General features: G+C 40.5%; 1 protein-coding gene across 1 annotated transcript in view; it reads right to left on the bottom strand.

Moving 5' to 3' along the window:
- Positions 1–13647, bottom strand: part of LOC133409479 (protocadherin-15-like) — a 220203-nt gene that overhangs the window by 191927 nt on the left and 14629 nt on the right. The gene's annotated exons all lie outside the window — the stretch shown is intronic.

Here is a 13647-nt window from a genome sequence, read left to right as displayed (position 1 = left end):
TCCTGAAAACATCTCCAAGCATTATTAAGGGTTGTCAATTTGTCTTCCACGAGAGAAATGTTCCGTATCATGAAAATACAAACATTTTAATTTGTGTGGAAAGTCCATAAAGAACAATATTTTCTTCCATCACAGTAAGTGGATACAGAAAGTAGAAAACTGCAGTCAAGCAAAACATGAAATAATAATCGTGTTCAGGAATAGGCCTGGTGGGGGGTGTATTCAGGTAAGTGTTTTTTGTTTTCCCGACTATAGCACAATTTTATATTCGCAAATACAACAAAGCTATTGTGGGAAAATTGTATCAAGGAGAGGAAATTACACTCCAATTCCCAAAAGTACAATAAATTATCAAGATTAGAGGGTGAATGCAAGAACGATAAAGAAAACAACTGCTGCAAAAACAGTATCATGATCAAACTCATGTGTATAACTGGCGTTAAGGTAATGGCGCTAGGACCACCGCCATTACCTTTCATCAATAAACTATTCATCCTTTCACATCTGCCTCCGACTGCTCTTGGATCCAGCCATTCTCTATTCATGTCAATTACGTCCTAAAGACCCAATTTTGCTTGATCTCCATTTCATCCTACAGTAATAAACAGTATTCATCACTGGCTGTATGTGATTGGGTCTCCATAAAAGGAGAAACAACAACAACAGGATTACGACGAATGACTGTTTTCTCCAGGCTGCTGTACTGGAATTGTTGGAAGCATTAACTCAATCAATATTTTCAATTAAGAATTGCTGGCATCCATTAATTGCAGTGTGAAACTAGTCACCAATTAGACTTCTGTGAAGGATGAACAATCAGAGACTTGATGCTGGGAAATGAGTCGTAGCCTTCTGCTGACATACTGTAGCTCTGTTGATGGAGTTGAGAGATGTCTTGTGAGGATAAAAGTATATTGTCTGGTCAATGCTGATGACACTCTTGCCGCCCCCACCACCTTGATGCTCAGGACAAGATTCCAACTGTGCTGCACTGCGCTGGATTCCCTTACGAGCTTGACAGAGTGGAGGCGTCTCATTGTTTAGCACTTCAAAAGGAAACGAGAGGGAGGCGAGCGTGTGAGAGGAGGAGAGAGACATGGAAATGTTCAACCCGGGAGAGGAAGTGAACATAAAATCATAGAAAACGGGGGAGTAGTGAAAGCACAGTAGGCAGCGGCTCGTTCGGTTATGATTCAAGACCAGCAGAAGACCTGTAGTGGATGAAGTAGGGTGTAGTTTGGCATGAGTTGATGGAGATACATTTTCTCACTTACCTAGTTAGGCACATTACCCCCACCCCCTTCCCCCCGTCTCGGGCACAACCCCCTAAAACTGAATCCTGGATTGATTGGGTTTGAACGCTTGTGTACACCTGGGGCGCTATTAAATACTTCTTGTCATCATTATGTCCATGCAGGTGATTTTTCTAGTCCTCTGACTTCATGAAAACTGGTGTCAAAAGTGGGACGGTGAGCCGTGACCAGTCAGCGTCCAGTTTGAAGGACCACTGGGGCAGATAATTCCTTTTCGACAGACTCCAGAGAAAGTGGATACACTCAGATGATTAAACTAAGGTTAATAAAATGAGCACAAGAAGGTAGCACGCTGGTGGGATCTGGCTACCAGAATAACAATAAAGACTATTTGGTGTCATCATCTAGGTACAGGTTATTCAAGCAAATAGACCCTTGGTTCAAATCTGAATTGCAAACCCTTAAGAATTACGAACTATTGGTGCTAGATGTAGCATGGTTAGATGGTTACATTCCCAGTTTGAAGGACTCTTGGGGAGCGATACAAATTCTCAGATGTAAGGACAATTGATTTCAGACTTTGGATGGTAAACTTTGAGGCAATCAGTGGCATGCCTAATTTAAAGGACCTTCTTTAGGGGTGGTCTATTGTGTGACAGACCCCAATGCAGCAACTAGGATACAGATTATTAATAAACCCATGTTCAAATCTGGATTGAGAATACAAGACCTCAGATTTACAAACAGTTGGTGTCAGAAGTTGGATGGTTACATTCCCAGTTTGAATGATCCTTGTGAAGCGGTGAAATAATCCAGAGAAGAAGAGAACAGTAGGATGCAGATTTATAAACCCAAAAGACGTAGGTTCTGATCTGGATTTTAGGTACAGTACAAATCCAGAGATTTATGGACAATCGGTGTCACAAGTTGGATGGTAAACTTTGAGGCTGTCAGGGGCACATCCAGTTTGAAGGACCTTCGGGAGAGAGTACCATTTGTGTGACAGACTCAAGAGAAGGGGGAAATGGGATGCAGACCTTTTGACCCAAAATACTCATGTTCAAATCCGGAGTGAGGATGCAAGACCTCAGATTTACTGACAATAGGTGTCAGAAGTGGAATGGTTATGGTTTCATTTCTGGTTTGAAGGACCCTTTGGGAGGGAGGACTTATATGTGATAGACTCTAGATAAGGGAGGAAGCAGTGTGCAGATTTGCTGGTTCAAATCTGAATTGAGGGTACAAATCCTTAGATTGATGGACAATTGGTGCCAGAAGTGTATCAAACTGTGGGGCCAAGGTCCCTCTCAATGATCCAAAGAGGGGGATTTAAAAGACTATAAAGAAGTGTTTTTAATTTAGTGTTTATTTGGTTGTATTTGTATTACAGTGAAAAGCTTATGTTTAGAGATAAAAGAAATTCTCAGGGTCCCAAACATTTTACAAGGAGCTAGAAACCTGTATTTCGTTTAGGATCCCTTCTTCTCTCACTGTCGTCTCGGCATATTGTCTACTAGAAAGTAAATAAGAGTGAAAACCTACACCACAAAACAAGCAGGATATTAAGCATTGGAACATTGTAAACAGCAGTGCAGAAAAAGTAAAACCATTGGTGGAAGGGATATAAAAATGGTGAATGGGTTGCATTTATATCACGTCGTTCTACAAAGCGGCATTCAGGGCACTTGAAAATGCTCATTCGCTTGCACAATGATAACAGCAATTAGGGAAGGAGAATGTGGCATGGGGAATGAAACCGGCAACTTACTGAGACACCAGCTACCTGTAATATTTCCTTTCCTGGAATGGAGCCACAAACTCATACTTATCCGTTTTACCAGCCACCATTACAGTGATCAATTATTTACGACAGATTTATTTATTCTTTTCTTTAAAAAGCCTGAGCACCAGGCGGTGCGAAGAATGATTGTTATTCTCCATAGTCTTTTTGGGTGGCCTCAACATGCCTGACGAATCAACAATTTTTAAAAGCCTTGTGAAAAGCCTTGTGAAAATGTATCTATTTTAGGGGCACACAAAACTCACTCAACAAGACCCCCTGGAAAGTTAGAAAAAAATTGCCAACGACACCAGTTTTAATGTTCGTTACAAAATTGGATGGACATGCCTAACTTAATAGAACGGACAAAAAAGGTCTCCGGAACCAATGGCCGAAATTGAACCATTTTGGTTTGAAGCAGCCATTTTGGGTCAATTCCACGTTTCATACCAACCCTCAATAGGGGAAAATCACAGGAAGTATATTAATATAAAAACCCATGAAAATTATCACTTCCAAAATGCGATATAGCGGGGCAACAATGGATACAAGTTATTTTGAAAACGTGATTAGCATGCACTTATTTACAGAGCAGACAATGAATCACATTCTGATTCACCAATGACATTGTTATCTGATCACATGTAGCATTTGAATGCAGTCTTGTGAAGTTCCGACTTTCACGGATAGCTGTCATTCTCCAACTTGACAATATGATTCTCCACGCCGCTGGTGCACTCATGAGTGTGAGGTATTAGGAAGGGGAGGAGGTAAGGGTGACGCATCCCTCGAGGCGCCCCCGTCCCATGTGGTAATCAGTGACTCTGACATGTTGTGTGTGTGTGATCAGTCAAGGAGGAAATAAATAACTGTGTCCTCCCGTCACAGTTAGCGACATTCAAGTCACCTCGACGCAGCTTCCTGGAAGGCTAGTCAAGACTCGGAACCTCGGTGCAGTAAAAAGGACACGTCACAGCTTTATCGGGGGAAATGAAGAAATTCCAGGGTGTGTGGACATCAGCCCTGTGTCGCTCGACTACATTCCCAATTACCAGCCTCATGGTCTTGCCGCCCTCTCCATGAGAGGGTATTAATTAATCTATGTAGTATTAAGAAAAGGATCTGAATAAGCACACTTCAAAAGGGTGTCTCGCATTGATAGTTCATCCTTAATTACCGGGTTTTTTGGAAATATCACCGATACATGGCTTTTTTTTTTTTTTAGAATCCTTTTTTTCTACATTCAATTGAAGCGGATATTTCAAATGTTTGAAGGGGATGGTAGGCAGTCACATGCATGATCGGGGGTGGGGGAGGGGGTAATTACTTAATACTTATTAATAAAATACAAAGAGGAGCAGCATTGTGTAATAGTGGTTAGCAGGTTTGCCTCACAGTAAAGAGGTTCTGGGTTCGAATCGTGACATCTCCAAAATTGCAAATTAACTTCACTTTTGATGTGTAGATGTTGCCTTTTTTTTTTACCAACCCTCTTTTTAAAATACTTGGAAAAGGAACAATAGCTGATCACACTATTTGTCTTGACTTCTGATTTCAAAACTAGTTTTCTATAAATGTGTTGTATATGTAAGAATATGATGAGGCGATTGTATATTTATATGATTTTAGTCATAATGGCCCTTTGAGGGAAACCATAACCACAATGGGTCCCGCAACAAAAAAATAGAATTTGACACAACTGGCCTAATAGCATAATTTTTTTCACTTACATTCAAAATACCCATAAAAATACCAATGTGCTTGCTAAAAAATGTGTTTTTTCTTTTTGTCGATCTGTAAAGCTTCTCAGTCATCCAATTGATGGTAATCCGCAAAGGTTAAAGCGAGCCAACTGGACTCTTCTTGCTGGTTGAATTTGTTTTCGCTTGTTTTCCGAAACAATAGAAATGTTCAAAAATGGCTTCGGGCAATTGCGCAATTAGGCTAACGAGTTGCATGGTTGACTCAATAAATGGCTAAAAGTGCATCGGACGACTTTGGCGCTTCTTGCCCACGTGTGAGGGCATCACAGTACCTTAATTGGTCCTTTTTTTCCACTCATGGCTAAAATTTGCCTTGCAACACAAGGGGGTGCAGACAAAAAAAAAAACGACCAAGGGAAGAATCTTTACTCCAAAAATATACATTTAAAAAATTATAACTCGGGGCACTCGTAAACCAACGTACCACCGTAGGTCAGTGTAAATGCTTTTGTTTTTGTAAATGCAGAATATAGAATATCGTCCAATCTTCTCCAAATGTAGCTGATATGCTGCAACTCACACGTAACCTTAATGAGAGCAAACGATTAAAAGAATGGATGGAAAATATAAAGACCTTTTGATGATCATCAAAAATAGAACATACAAGGAATAATAATAATTGGTTTCTTCCGTGAGCCTCCTTTCATGTATATCGCAGCCCTGCCACGTGGTCTTGTTTGCACCCTAAACCCTAAACGGCTTTCTGTAAAATCCTTACGCGTGACAACCGGAAGAAAACATTTACATTTTGTGCATTTTTCTCATTTGGAAGAGGCTTGCCTATTTGCTCTGCAAGATAAAGCGGCCACAGCACACAAAGAAGCAGGTCACATCTAATCTGCGACATGCTCGCGTGCGTCCTATTGGCTTCATGTGTACAGTTAAGCTTGTTTTCTGTGTGTAATTGCAGTCTGCTAGAGGTAGCATTGTAATTTGGTAAATGAACCGTCCCCGTGAACAAGCCGCACGACGATAACCTGAATCGTGAAATAGGTTTGTTGGATACTAAATGTAGAGGTTATTGCAATGCATTTTTATTCGTTTTTGACTACATTGAAGGAGTAGTAATAAAATCAAGAATGCTGCAAATAGCTATTCATTTTCTGTATTGCACATTTTCATGAGGGTCGGAGATGATCTGGAGCCTATCCCAGCTGAAATTCGGGCCAAAACCAGGGTACACCTCAGACTGTTTGCCAGCCAATCGCAGGGCAGCTATAGACAATCATTCTCACTTGTAACTCAATGTGCCATTGAAACCAGAAACTTTCTTTTGATAAAGAGGCAGCTTAATGTGATTGCAGCTACCGTGTTAGTCAGAGCCATCTTGTAGTCTGGATTCCCTGCACAGGCTCTGTACAATCTAACCTTGTTTACCTAGAGATGGTTTTAGTGTTTCCCAAATGTTTATTAAAATGATATAGTAACTAGTTCCACAACATGAATTTAGTAATTGTCAGTCTTGTAACAGAGTACAAATATTTCACTTCTGGACTTAAGTCAAATTTTCACACATCTGTACTTTACTTCGTTATCCATATTTCTGCCAACTTACACTTTTACTCCACTACATTTTCACTAAAGCAAAAAATAAATAAATATATATATATATATATATATATATATATATATTATATATATATATATATATATAGATAGATAGATATATATATAGATATATAGATAGATAGATAAACCACTACCACCAGTGTTGGGCAAGAAAAATGAGGTGTCAAACTCATTTTTGTCACGGGCCACATCGTAGTTATGACTTCCCTCGGAGGGCCTCTACGACTGTGATCCCATATAAATGAAAGATTACCTCATATACTGTAATTACATACATTATACACAACACATTGATGAATAACCAGTTTTAAAATCAAAAGCCTATAAAAACGTTTTTTAACTTACATTTCTTTTCAAAGGGGGATTATTAATGAAAAATGCTTGCAAATATATCAGTGGTATTACACTAGAACAAAACTAGCAATTGTGATTTGGTTTCACGGGCCACATAAAATGATGTGGTGGGCCGGATCTGGCCCCCGGGCCACCAGTTTGACACCTGTGTCCTCGAGGATGAGCTGCCTCATGTATACCAAAAGTGACAGAAATATTAGCACTCATGAACTCCCAAGATAACCTGGTAGTCTATATTAATTTACATTAATCCAGTGTAGTCAAAACATCAGTTTTCTTTTAGTTATCATGAGCTACACCCATATAGACATACGGTGGGTACGGAAAGTATTCATACCCCCTTAAAATGTTCACTTTTTTTTTATATTGCAGCCATTTGCTAAAATCATTGAAGTTTATTTTTTTTCTCACAATAATGTACACACAGCACCCAACAAAAACAGAATTGTTGACATTTTTGCAGATTTATTAAAAATGAAAAACTGAAATATCACACAGCCATAAGTATTCAGACCTTTTGCTCAGTATTGTGTAGAAGCACCCTTTTGAGCTAATACAGCCATGAGTCTTTTTGGGAATGATGCAACAAGTTTTGAACACCTGGATTTGGGGATCTGCCATTCCTCCTTGCAGATCCTCTCCAGTTCTGTCAGGTTGGATGGTGAACGTTGGTGGGCAGCCATTTTCAGGTCTTTCCAGAGATGCGGTTATGATCATCGCCTGCTACTGCGGGGGAGCGAGGTTCAAGACCCCGACTGGACCATCCGCCAACATCCCCCGGATTCATGTCTGTGGTGTCCTTGAACAAGACACTGATACCCCGAAATCCTCCCCAGGTGCTTCAGCTGCCCCCTGCTCCAGTGTGTTCCACTAACATGTGTATGTGTTTACTGTGATGGGTTAAATGCAGATAACAAATGATTTTAACAAATGGCTGCAATTTAACAGAGTGAAAAAAAATTAAGGGGGTCTGAAAACTTTCCGTACCCACTGCATGTGCATACGATAATATGGGTGGACATACAGTATATATGGATATATGTTGCGTGAATGAAAGTATGTAAGGATTTCATCCATCCATCCATTTTCTGAGCCACTTCTCCTCACTAGGGTCGCGGGCGTGCTGGAGCCTATCCCAGCTGTCATCGGGCAGGAGGCGGGGTACACCCTGAACTGGTTGCCAGCCAATCGCAGGGCACACGTAAACAAACAACCATTCGCACTCACAGTCATGCCTACAGGCAATTTAGAGTCTCCAATTCATGCATGTTTTGGGGATGTGGGAGGAAACCGGAGTGCCCGGAGAAAACCCACGCAGGCACGGGGAGAACATGCAAACTCCACACAGGCGGGACCGGGGATTGAACCCGGGTCCTCAGAACTGTGAGGCTGATGCTCTAACCAGTCGCCCAACGTGCCGCCGTAAGGATTTCAATGTTGCAATAATCAAGACCAAGCCAGTTCGAGCAATATCTAACCTTATAGTTACATTACATTAGACTTACTCAAGGTGACTTGAACTTCTGCCAAAGTTATTTTCTGTTAAGATACTTGAGGCACTTTATACAAGACCCCCACCGCCCATGAGTGTTGGAGCACCTTCACCTTAAAGCACCGCTGTGGAGATGTTCTCTCCAAGCTGGAAAACAGCCACCATTGATCATCGCTGCTCGGCAAGAGATAAGGAAAAAACCCAATAGATTGCTTTAGTCTTTTTACTTTGACTTTGAGGTTTAATAGCCTCGGCTGTAATTATCTGGACTAAATGTGTAGATGGCCGCGGCCCCTCTCTTGCGGCATCGTCTCATTTGCCCAAGCCACCGTCGCTTTCTTGGGAGTTGGAATGTGGCTGCTTTCTCGCTAGTAAGTGTCTCGATGGCTTTTACTGACCATTAAGGCCCATCAGTCGGCGCGTGTGTTAATAATAAGGGATGTCGTCGCTTTAATGGATGCCACCCCTGGTCCGAGCGGGTCAGAATGGAGGCTGCGCGCTGAATTAATTAATGAAGAGAAGCCGCTTCTGGCACCTTGTTGGTGAATGACACATCAGACTAATAACGCACTAATGAATAGTTCATGTTTACGGAGACTGGCAGGTCTCATTAAAGTTTTAGGCAGGAAATAGCAGCAGAGCTTAAAATGCCACCCAACTCAGCGTGAATCACTAAAATGTGTAAAATGACAAAAACAATCATCATAACAGTAAAAATTTAAAAAAATAATAATGACATTACATAGATGAGTGACAGATTGTTCTATCTGGCTCATAGCTTAATGTATTTGTTCATCAAATACATTTTTCCCAATGCAGTTAATTGAAATATCATTACAGTAGTCCCTAGATTATCGTGGGGGTTGCATTCCAGACCCCACCCCAATAGACAAAAATCTACAATGTAGCAACCATATATTTTATTCTTTATATATATATTACAGTTTTATGCACAATACCAATGCAAAATATCCATGTGAGGTGCAGGTATTATTTTTGTCCACTTGGGTAGGCCATCCCACGACCCTACCTAGGATAAGCAGTGTGACTGAATGTGTGTGGCTTTAAAAGGCGGGGCTTGTCCTGTGGAGTGAAGTGGGAGTCAGCGAATGACAATGCAGAGTTAGGGTGGCTGTTAACTGGCTAACTTAGCCACTCGTCTATGAATGTGCTTGCATTTATTTTGTTACCGGATTCTGAGTGCACCAGCGGCCGTGTCTATCGTTGACCACCTGTAGCGGGATTACAATTCCTTCTAACGAGCGGTTGTAGGCTGTATTGAATTATTTTTACAATGTTTACTTAACTGTAAACGTGCAGTTGTATAAGCCACTTCTGCCTTGCAGTAGACACATTGCACGTTATACCCTCTTTTTTCTTAGTGTAAAATGATCCCAAACTTTGGATATCTGTCTTTTTACTCACGCTTTCCTCCCAGCTCACACGTATTGCTCTGCAATAACAGTCTGTGTGGGAAATAATTGCCATCAAATCCCGCGATATAGAGAAAAATCTGTGTTCCAAAATTAGATATGTACAACTTAAAAATCTGTAATACATTGAATACGCAAAAATTTAACTGTGATATGGTGACGGACAACTGTAATTTTTTCCACTCCCCCCAAAAAACACCACCATTTTTCGGTAACAGATTTATAAGAGCAATGTATTTTAAATAAACAACCTTAATTCCTCCTTTTTTTTTCCACTTCACTCTAGTAGCAATGCTTCTGAAGCTTGCTAGTAGGCCAAACTCAAATTTCAGCTCACAACATGAAGCAAAAACATGGAAAAGGTAATGCCTCTTATTTATTAAAACAAACAAACAAAACAAAAAAAACTCATAAATTGGGGCATTTGTAAGTCAAGGGGTCACTGTAATTGGTTGTCCGAGTCCCTTAAAAATTGTTCTGTGTATTCCCCCCCCCCATCCTTTCTTTTCATTACGCCAAAAATGTTACTATCATCTCATCAATCACTGCCATTGATGGGCTTAGAATCCAAATATCCATATTAACTCGGACGGCTGGCAGTGATGTCATCATCGTATAGCGTTGAAGCCAGCGTCTGGCATGATTTGTAGCAAGTGGGCCCAAACACAAAATATAACAACAATAACAACAGAACTTATGAGGCGCTTACGACCAATTAAAGAAACAAAAGCGCCAACTAATTAAACTGGTGGAACGGGCAAGGCTGGCCCGAACTACACCAGACGCTGACAAGCAGGGAACTTCACCACTTAAGTCACTGCTGGAAACCAAACAAAGGATTAACAATAAATAACTGAGGAGAAGCGAAGGCCACACTCGGGCAATTTGCATGGATAAGAAAAGACACAGGTGGGAGACATAAGGACAGAGAGGCGAGGTAAGGCGTTGACTGATCGACGCGGAGGGCGCTAGGATTGCCAGGGAGACGTAGCTGAGAATAATAATCAGGCAAAGAGACAAGGCACAGAGGGACACAAGGAAATGGTGCCAAAAACATTCAACTGTTGGTATCAAAACCATCCATCCATTCATTCATTTTCTACAGCACATCCCCCAGTAGGGTTGCGGGTGAGCAGGAGCCTATCTCAGTTGACGAGGGCGAGAAACCCTGGACTGGTCGCCAGCCAATCGCAGGGCACATAAAGAGAAACAGCCTTTCACACTCACATTCACACCTATGGACAATTTGAGTTTAAAGGAACCTAACGTGTATGGTTAGAAATGTGGAATTGATTCGTACTGTGAGGCAGACCTGATAACCACTATACTAAACAGGCTGCCCGGATCAAATCCAAGCACTTAGAAATCCCAAATACCGTCTTTCCATAGATACTGTAGTAAGGCAGCGTGTCACATGCCATGACTTGCGAGTTTAATTGATTCTGTGACCATTCTCGTAACTCAAAAATCTTAAATCTGCTTTCCCCATTGAAATGAATGGAAATGCCATTATGTTCCAGCCTCCCAAAAAACACCAACATTTTATAATGTTTTAATAAGGATAATAGGACTCTACAGCATTATACTTTATCATAACATACAGTAAGTCTAATTAAATAGACTCTAAAGAATTAAACAGTTTGTGCAGCATGATTTTATTCATCGCGTGTCTGGTGTGCACGCCTTAGCCACCAGGGGGCAGTATAATACATAGGCATACGACAGATTTTATGAAACACAGAAGACCGTCACACTTAAGCTGCAGTAATAGCAGTCATTTTTCAAGAATATATGATTGTGAGTATTATTATATGCTTTATCTGCAGTTGTTGCTACTGTTTTGTGTTAAAATGTAAGTTGTTCAAGGGTTTATAACAATATCAATGCTAGTTTCGTTACCCCGTTGAGGACATTTCCTGTTATGTGTTACAATTAAGCAAGTGGACTTTTGTGAGGCCAAATTATGTGCTTTGGGTAAATACACAAAATGTAATTCACTTTGTTATAGGTTTAGTTTGACAATAAACTTCAACTAGGAATGCCAAAAAAACAGCTTGGCCTCTTTTTTTGGGGTTTTTTTTTTTTTTGTGAGGAAAGGCTCCAGAGCTTGTTTCTCAAATTTTTGGTTGCAAGCCAAAGGAAAAAAAACAGTATTTTTTATGTAACCTATTTTGTCAATTTGAAAATCTCATTTATTGGGTAATTTACTGTGAGCAATTTACATTTTTTTATGTTGAAATAAATGCCCTTAGCCACTATATGAGGAAATACAATATTTCACAAATCTCACCAGTCCAAAGCCTGTCCTCATTTCCGATAATAATGTTGAGCTCCATTGTTATTCCAACATTTCAGTATGCCAAGAGAATGTGGACTTCTCATTTGAGGACTTGGTATCCCTATCCAAAGCTGGGCAAGATTTGCTTCTTGAAAAGATTGTTTTTTTAATAAATATACTTCTGGTATTTCCCAAAAAGAGAAAGACTATTGGGGGGGAGGGTATTTCATTAGGATGACATTCTACTTTGCAATCCGTGTACTGAAGAATGAGTTTTACATTTTTTCAAAGGTAGAATCACTTTGCATTGACCAATATAGCCTTTCGTGTAAATTTTGATAAGGAGTGGACAAGCTCCCAAATAAAAAAATATTGCATCCGAACTTTATTTGGAAAAAGATTATAAATGCCACTTTAGTTACACTCCTGCGCTGCGGCACAATGTCAACTATAAATTTGAACCATTGTGAATTCAATCTGTTGATGAAGGCTCTAGCAAGGAAGAAATTCATTTATTGGTAACCTTAGAAATGCAAACAAGTCTGGCATGGAAATGACAGTCAATGCCAAGGTCATGTTTCTTCGTAAAAGGCAATCTTCAATGAACAATGCAAGTGATTTATGCCTCTGGGACGCTTATGTAGTCAAGAAAAAAAAATGCCTTTAATTTTGAGGGGCGTGAAATCTCAATTGTTTGTTGTCTTTTGCAGACAAGCGCCACAATTGCACTTGGAAAAGTCAAAATGTTCCTGTTTGTGTGATGCTGTTTTCGAAAGAGTTTGACATAAAAACTACCGTGGTCAGAAACTGTTGCTGATGATTACCAAAGATTGGAGTTAACGAGTTTCTAACGAGAGTCTAAACATATTTCGGGGGCATCAATTACTCACCGCAGCGAGTTTACTGTATATGTACAGTTAAACCCCTTTTATTTAGCATGTCTTCTTTGTAGCTCTATATGTATCAGGACTCCAAAGTTTGAGCCCTCACAGCCTTCTACTTCACCCCTGTAAAAGGCGAGAGGTAGTGTATGTGCTTGTACACTGTCGTCGTACTCGCAAGACGGCCTGACGGCGCGCGCAAGATGATAACCTTCGCCACAGAACGGGAGGCGACTCAACCACTTTCTTACTCCAAGCAGCCTGCCCCGGATATATAAATGCACTGTGAAATAGGACCACCTGTTGCGACTGTTATAAGGATGGAGATTGTGATTGTGCAAGTGGAAGTAAATGGGGAAAATTGCACTAGTATACATATGAGAGGCATACAGGTCAGAATTTACAGACTAGCTAAAGGTGTGGTTTGATTTGAAATGAACAGATTGGAAATGAACCAGAACAGGCCGAATCAATTGTATGTCAGGTAAATATATATATATATATATATATATATATGTATATATTATCTCCTCTGTTGTTACAGTGACCCACTTTTAAGGTAATGGTCCTCAACACATTTCAAATACAGTGGAAAAACATCCCTTTTCCTGTGCAAAGCCACAACGCAGAGCGGTCCGAGAAGCAAGCGGTCAGGAAATAAAACTGGACTTTTTCCATTTAATTGCGTCTCTCAAATGAACTTCAAAGTGACAAGTAATTCCCACTCTTTCTCGGCGTTCATTCCCCACCCCCTTCAAGCTAAAACCTTGTCCTCTTCATTAAAAGCCCCATCCCCTCCTCATCCCCCTTGAGCCTGTCATGTTCAAACACACTTCTCAGGCTC

Source organism: Phycodurus eques, chromosome 11 (genome assembly GCF_024500275.1).
Source record: "Phycodurus eques isolate BA_2022a chromosome 11, UOR_Pequ_1.1, whole genome shotgun sequence".
In the NCBI taxonomy this organism is placed as follows: Eukaryota; Metazoa; Chordata; class Actinopteri; order Syngnathiformes; family Syngnathidae; genus Phycodurus; species Phycodurus eques.
This window is presented reverse-complemented; position numbering and strand designations above follow the sequence as displayed.